Source organism: Bombus impatiens, unplaced genomic scaffold (assembly GCF_000188095.3).
Source record: "Bombus impatiens unplaced genomic scaffold, BIMP_2.2 scf_0712, whole genome shotgun sequence".
Classification (NCBI taxonomy): Eukaryota; Metazoa; Arthropoda; class Insecta; order Hymenoptera; family Apidae; genus Bombus; species Bombus impatiens.
In genome coordinates this window covers 24,043-31,921 of record NT_177131.1, presented here as the reverse complement: position 1 = coordinate 31,921, position 7,879 = coordinate 24,043, and positions in this window count along the sequence as shown.

Genomic DNA, 7,879 nt, shown 5'->3' with positions numbered 1-7,879 from the left:
ACGCGAATCGTAAAACGTTCAGAAAGTTCGTTGACTCACGAAACCATAATGTTCTCCATTTGATAGTTGCGTTGGTAAGGGGACAGACCTCTTTGTTGATCGCGAGGTCATTGGACCAAGGCCGGTCCTACCTGCGTTTGTATTCCTACATAGCTGGGATGTATAACATGTCTATCCCTACCGCGTTACAGGGTGTCCGCAAAGTATCACCGACGCCCACTCGACCTTTAAGAGATGGTCTTTTCGTGCGCTCGTGACCGTATACGACACACGACAACGAGGTCGTTGCTTCGTGCCATTGTGCTCTTTCGTGGGATCGAATGGGCTCGTATTTATAGGTTAGGCCATGGCACCGAACGCCTACAGGTGTCAAATATATATGGCCGTGTTAAGTTTCAATGGATACGATCACAGTAAATGGAGACACATGAAACTTTGTTGAGCTGATTTCCGCGATAATAGACACTCGCTTGCCAATTTCAATTTAGCTAGGAATTACGATTATCCCACAGTACTTTATGCAGTAGTAAAATTGTACTATTTTAATAGGTAGGTTGTGGATTTGTATCAAATGAAATAGAAGTTTTTATAAATTCGATTTTTATACGGCACTCGTTCATGACATGTATGTTAATTCAACAAAACTTCATTCCTTAAGAGTCAATAATTAAGAATTAATTATTTTTGTGTTACTTTTTATTCTATATAATAATCTAATAATAATGATATTCTATATAATAATATAACATGTTGTTACAATAACTCATAGAATTTTTGTACATGTTTCTACTTAAATATGATATACGATATTGTTACATGTATTCTAAATTAATTTACATAAATACACGTGTAATTCATGTCAATATGATTTTTAATTTTAATTATTAAGCACATGTTTCTGAAAAACGTTTATCAAATCGATAATTCATTGTATTTAAATGATCGTGGGAACCGAGCTTGTAGCATTACGTTCACATACAAAAAGTCGTGATACACTGGTGCAATATCGTGAAGTAATTGTTCTGAACCAGACATGCTGACATTTCGTGCTTGCTTTTTAGTCGGAAGTACAGTATTCTTTGTAGAGAAAATTTTAAGTAATAGATGATAGACACACGTACATGAAAATAATAAATATCCTATAGAAAGCCACTATAAAAATTACAGACCCTTTTTAAAATATCTATCATTTTAACGCACTTAATTTAGCTTAAAAACCCCAATATGTACTTACATTCTTATTTATTTACTGTCTTATTTATATTTTTTAATAATGCCACATTCACGTAAATTCTTCACTATTCTACACAAATTCCATGTTATTCTACGTCACTATACAAATCAATTAATACAAATAACACCTTGCCATAGAGCCTCAATTTCTTCATACGGTTCTAGAATCTAAATGAAGGAACGAGTAATAACGACAATACGTTGATGTTCCTTCAGTTTGCGGAACTGATCATTACTCCAAAAGTACTTTTTTTCGACGCTCAGCCGGAATATTAATTTCTCCTCCCAACGCAGTTGCAGTCAAATATATAAAGTTAACGAGCCGACACGTTTATCATTGGTGCACGCTCCAGATGATACGGCTCGAAGCGTGACGGAATTGATCGCAACGGCTCTCGCGAAATTTATACGACGCTCTGGCTACGATGAGTTATTGGCTTTTGCAAAATGATCCTCGGGTCCTCCGTTCGATGTTCCGCGCGCGATTCTACGCTTTACGACGTGCCAGGTTTCAAGCCCGTCGGTGATAGTCTGTTCCGGCTACAGCACGCCGCTATCGTCGTTACAGAGGTTACGGTCCGCCAAGATTTTTCCTCGAAATCCGTTTGAGCTTGCTAGCAAAGTGTACAGAAGAGGGCTGACTACAGCAACGCGTAATGCTTGCATTATACCGAGTAATACGCGAATGAAGATTCAAGAATGGGGAAGCGCTGCCTCTGTCCGCCTCTGTACAGCCGTTATTGCCGTTGTTATTGTTGGCCCGAGGTGCAATGCCTTCGTCATTCTTCCCGATGCATTTCCTACTTCTGCACTTTGCCTCGGCACCGTTCCACGCTACCACCTGTTCTGGATGCTGTACTTCTTTTATTCATTGTTAGGTAAGTTAGGACTTTTCGGCTGCGAAAGGTCTACCAGAATGCTGTTCTACTTTGGATATTTAAACGTTGATCAAATGATTAGAAACGAAGAATGTTCTCGCTTTAGCATACTAGATATGTCTAGTGGCATTTGACAGTAACTAGGACCGGACGACAGCAGCGCAGTGATTAGCACCTTTGGTTACGAACGTTCAGGACCCAGGTGTTCAAATCCCAGCACCCGTTGTCCGGTTTTCCTTTCCACGACGTGCTTTACAAAATGCAGAAGAAACAAAAGAAACGAATTCAATCCGTGCAAGTCTTCGGATGCAAAAGAAAAAAAAGAGAAAGAAAAAAAGCAGCAGTACCTCCACAGCGACGTCTATTCCCGCAGCAGCACTATCACCATAGCATATCCACCTCATATGTATAGATGGGTGTAGACGTTTTTTTAATGTTATAAGAAAATCTTTAGCATATCATTGAAAGGAGAAATTACGCATACCAATAACGTTTCTGTCATATTTTCGTCAAATTTGAGAAGTTTTTTGATAATAGAAAAATACGGTCTGGTTGAAAGTGAACCGAAGCTCTTATCAGGATCTGTGACTCCGTTGGTGGTACTGAAATCTGGGGAACGATATTTCTGAGGAATCAAATTACAATCACATTCATGATATAAAGTTGGAATGTATATTGATTTGTAAAGTAGTCTTATAATCTCATCGTGTAGAACTCGATATTTTTTAATCTTCATAGATCAGAGATTCCTATATGTTTACAAAATATGCAACTTCTATGCACGCTGCTGTTTTACTTCTGTTTTTTAGATGAAAGATTTCGGTATCAGGTTACGTCGTATTTAATACATTAGCTAGAAATATTGAATGTATAAATTACGAAAACAATATATGTCATAGTCATTGTATAAATTCCCAAATACAACATTTGAGAATCTCACAGTGTTTCAAGATTTTATAACATTTCTTGCCGTGAAAAGTTTCGGTAATAAATTTCTGAACAACAGGATATCTAAACGACTCTACCATAAAGGACAAATGCAAATCGATGTCATTATTTTTCATTCTGTTTTCCCCGTTGCTCGATGTATACGGTGTAGTAGATAACAATGTTGACTCATCCAAACAACGTTATATTTATTAGCAGTATGGTACGTGTAGCTACATCGCATGACACGTGCGTTTTACGGAAGCGTACGCCTATTATTCCGCGAATTCCAATTTATAACTTGGCGTCTAAGCAGAGCCATATGTTAATTTAAATTCCACCCTGTTAAGATTAACGAAAAAACGAGAAAGTAGCTTGTTTTAACAGAATCGCGAACTATCGTCCGTGGTCCGTTTTTAACCAGCCTTTAGTAGTTTGGATTATTGAAGAAGGCAAATAACTTCATTAGTTTCTACGTGTTTTCTATAATATAATACTCGTTACTAAGCAACCGAGTTAATTATCTTCGATTCCTTCTTCAGTTTATTTGCGGAATCAATTAGCGTTAATGATAAGGAACATCGAGCTAATTTCCAGCTAATTTGCTCGAACTCTTGTATATCCTATAAGGGGACCTATATTCTTCTGGATTCCTGAATAATTCCCTTACTGAGGAAGGTTAAGTCGGACAGTTTACAGAAGTTCGATGCATATGTAAATATATAAAATGAGTCACCAGATTTCTTTATTTGTATTATGTTATGTCAGAAAATATAACCGTTTTTTTTATACATACTGCTTATTGGTGTTTTTATTTGTAAAACGAGAATTTTTTTATCATATGGCGATTTAGGTCAAATCACACAATTTTCATACAAGAGATTTCTTTAAACTAAGGAAATTAGAAAAATGTTTAAAAAAACACAAATGAGACATTTTGTTATTTAGAGGGAAGAATGAACCTACAGAACGAAGTTACAGATTAATATTGATCTAAAAACATTCCGTTTCTTTTTCATTTGTCTAAAAGCTCATCATCTGTTTCACATCGGTATTCCTCTAGATATCCTCATTTTATTTCTTATCCATTTTTATTTAAAAATTCCCCGCGAAGAATAGCAGTCGATTGAAAATTGTCTCGTCCGTCTCTCATCAATATTCGTTCAAAAACTCCCTTTTCTTTTAACATCGACATCCGCCCAAAAATTTGTCTCTTTCGTTCAATGTTTTACGGTATCGATATTTCGTACGATCAAAATCGCTCTGAGGTAGAATTGTTCCGTGGACAGACGCCAAGTAAGGATCTATCGCTCTTTAAGGTCCGATCTCCTGCAGGTTAAGCGGTCGCTTGGCTTTATAGGTAGTCCGCGTGCTACGCAGGAGGCGTGAGCCATGAACTGATCTATCGGCTTGAAAAGAGCGACTCGGCGAGTCGGAAGAGGGATCGGCGCACGTTGCACGGCCGGCAATGCTAACACAATCGCCACCGATGATCGCGGCGATGATGTTAATCGAGTTACCGACCAAGCCGGTAGCTTACTGTCCCGTGCGCGCATGCGCCGCACGTTGATGCACGTTTCACGAGAAACTTATCCGTAATTACTGATAATCGACGCGTTTATTTCTTACAGGCACTGACGGAATAAAGTTCAATGCGTACTAGAACATTCGAATTAAATGCAACATTCACTTTATAGAATATGAATGCTACTAATAATATATGATGGATTCGTTCATTTTACATGCCAAGTATTCAGTGTTCAGAAGCTTGTGAAAAATTGTGTTCTTTCCGTATTCCGTTTGATATCGTATTATGTAATATCACGTATAGAGGAAAAGCACAGACTCATTTTGTTCTAAATTAAGTTACTAGCTATGTGTTACTGTAGTACATATTTATGAACTTTATCAGAATGACCCAGTTAATTTCATGAACTGACATTTGCAATTCTCACATGTTCCTCGATAGCTACAAGCACAATAGGGCAATAAAATCCCCGTTCAAATACTTTCACCGTGTCAGTATCTAGCAAAAAATGAGGGTAAACACCTCAAGTACCCAAGTTTGTCTTACATTAGTATATTGACTACTAGTTACTTTCAAAAATTTCTTTAGAAAAATCTATACGAACAAATTCATCCATTACTGAATTCATTACTGAATTGTAGCAAATATGCAAATACTTATCGATAATAGTATGGACAAAGTTTAATCACGATCATCTTTCAATTCTTATCACAAAATAAATAAAAAATTACTGATTTTTATACATTGTTGAAGTAAGTCATTTGTAGTTATTATATAGAACAGTTCCTACGTGTCCATTGTCACGACCGGCATACTTCAAATCCGACGGACTGACGATAGAGATAAAGATGTGGCGGCACTCGACGACAATGTATATCGCTGAAGTGATCGCCTAATGAACCATCAACATCCCAACGGTCCTTCCATCGAAGGTTCTAGAAGAAAGAGCACGTGGCAACGATCGCGGACGCCAGCAAATGCATGGACGGTGGGGATGTTGAGGGATGACAAAAGAAAGTAATCGGATCCGATCGAAAGTAAAATCATAAGAGTCAGTCTTAGAAAGTCACGCCTAGAGTTCGAAAGTAGATTGTAAAGTGTATTGATGTTAGAAAAAAATAAAGTTTTCTTTTTTTATTTTTCACCTCAAATTCCTTTTTTATTTTGTTATTTTACGTGACACCATCATAGTTTATTAGAAAAAAAAAAACAATGTTATTTGTAATTGTTGTATAGAACTAGTCTAATATCATTGGTTAATAATGTAAAAATCGACAGAAATTTTGCAGCCACTCAATGGTTTAATCAACTAACGAACTGTGAAATGTAAGCATAACGCGGCTAATATTTATATACTTCGCTGCTGGTATTTAGTCATCACACCTTCGAAACGATTGACATTATGCAAATAATGTTGGATTTTCGCCTGTCTCGAGCGGCACCGACGAGTGTTTGTACAGCCTTTGGAACAGAAATTACGTCATTCTAAGCGACTGAGTGTGGTCGATTCCGTCCGAATCGTTTTGTTCAGTCAGGTAGGTCTATTCCTAAATGAACACAGATGATTGCCATGAAGCGACATTGGTGACGCGTTGTCATTGCTGTTAACTTCGTTTGCCGAGTTAACGATGAAACGTCCTCCGTTAAAACGTTGCAATTTAACGCGTGGATTACCTTGTGGCGCGATAAAAGGGACGTAACGTAGAATAATGGGACAATAAGCGTTGAACATGGTGAATCGTTTATTTGTGGTACGAGGTAAATGGAGTTTCATGGCAGAAAATTCGTATATTAATTTATATTACGAGTATATTATCACATTCACTTGATTCGTTCAACGACAATAATACAATTCAATACACGACACTACATGCCTTTATTATTCGCATTAATTTGCAGTTGGAGGTTAATAACACGTGTTCATAGGTTTTCTACGTTACTGACAGGATGATAATACGCTAATGATTTTTTAATAGAACCTTCCGTTACTCGGCTTTCGACTATACGTTTTGTGTTTATTTCTATAAACTGTTAAAAAAATATTTATTTTATGAACTTATAGGAATGTACGTGAGAAGTTTCACTTTTATTTGGTGAAAATCTCAAATGCGAAATGTGAGGCTAAGACTAACATGCTTATGTATTCAAGATAAGAAACAGAAGAAGATAATTTCCTATGATTCAATGTGTTAAAGTGAATTTCTAGAATTTAATGTTACTTTGTCATAAAATTGAGAATGAAATAAGAGAAATAGTTAAATTCCGAGAAATTAGCAACGTTCAATTGTGAAACGTTAAACTCATATGGATATTGGACATTTTTAAAAACCGCCCTTTGAACTATGTTAAATCAAATTAGATTGTGTAAAAAGGAAATCGGATATTTTTTTTCTGAACTCTATTTCATTAAAATCGTGTAAAACCTGAACCAGCTATATATATTGCTATCCCAATATTATTTAAATTATTTAATATCATCGAAGAACAAATTTGTACGATTATAGCTTCTAAAATTGTATCATAAAATTTACACAGAGGCTTAAAATCAGATCGATAATTATGAAGTATCAGTTGTAAAAATTGGTATCATCGAACGAAAACATGTCGTTAGAAATTTACGCCATGAAAACAAGATTTACCAGTGAATTCGTTGCTTTATTGGATATTTATTATGTGGTGTACAGGGTATCTGCGTTATATTCCGATGGTTTTTCAATCCAGTGATTTATACTAGGAAACTTCTAACGGTTCTATGTTAGATATATAGTAAGTAAGATACACCGAGTGGACAGACACGTCTCGCTTCAATTTAGCTTTATACGCGATTAGAAATCGATAGAGAGTCCAGTTGACTTATCTCGAGGATCGTTCTAGGGTGTTACTTTGTACAGGCCCTGTAATTTATCTTTGTGTCCGTCGATAGTTCTCATCCAACTCTATGCTGTAAACTGTATTTACGCTTCAATATATTAAACAATGAATGTCTTTGATTTTTTCACCGTTAAAATGATTTAAATACAATTATTTTATGATAATTTTTATATTTCAATCAATTTGCGAGATATCCTTTGAACTTTTGTTTCCAAATTTGTTTAGCAAGATAGTTGTTTTATACAAATTATTTTTATACATTCTAATAAAGCATTGACCTTTATCTATCTTCCGGCGTCGATATTCTACCTAAGCACCACGCGAATCATAAAAACGCAAACGATACGCGTAAATGAAAGAAGGGAAAGGACAGCTTAGCCTTTTTCCATCATTCTCATAGCATTTGCATAACCATAACACGTCAACATTGTATACTAAAAGA